Here is a 419-nt window from a genome sequence, read left to right on the forward strand (position 1 = left end):
GATCCTCGAGCACGTTTTCGCTACTTTCCGAGCACGATATCGTGAGAATTTACGGTGAAAAGTGGGCCCCGTGGACGATGATCCGTGTGAAGATAAAAGTTGAGAAACCGAGGGAAATCCTCGCGACGCGACCTAGGACGAAAAATCGTTGCTCTCGTTGAGATAAATCGAGAGAGAAAGAGAGAGGGGAGGAAGGAAGTAGGAAACGATGCAAACAAGAATCTCGAATTGAAGATTCACGATATGCTCGGATGAATCAGGTTTTGGAAAGAGAGAGAGGGGGGGAGGGGGAGAGAGAGAGAGAGACAAGTGGATCCTATTTTATCTTGAAAAATATACAATATTATTTTGTGTTTTATATATGTACAAAATGATATTTTCTACATTTTCAAATATAATTTACTGAAGCTTGTTTTTTT

The sequence above is a fragment of the Formica exsecta genome, unplaced genomic scaffold, assembly GCF_003651465.1.
Source record: "Formica exsecta isolate Colony F162 unplaced genomic scaffold, ASM365146v1 scaffold66, whole genome shotgun sequence".
Classification (NCBI taxonomy): Eukaryota; Metazoa; Arthropoda; class Insecta; order Hymenoptera; family Formicidae; genus Formica; species Formica exsecta.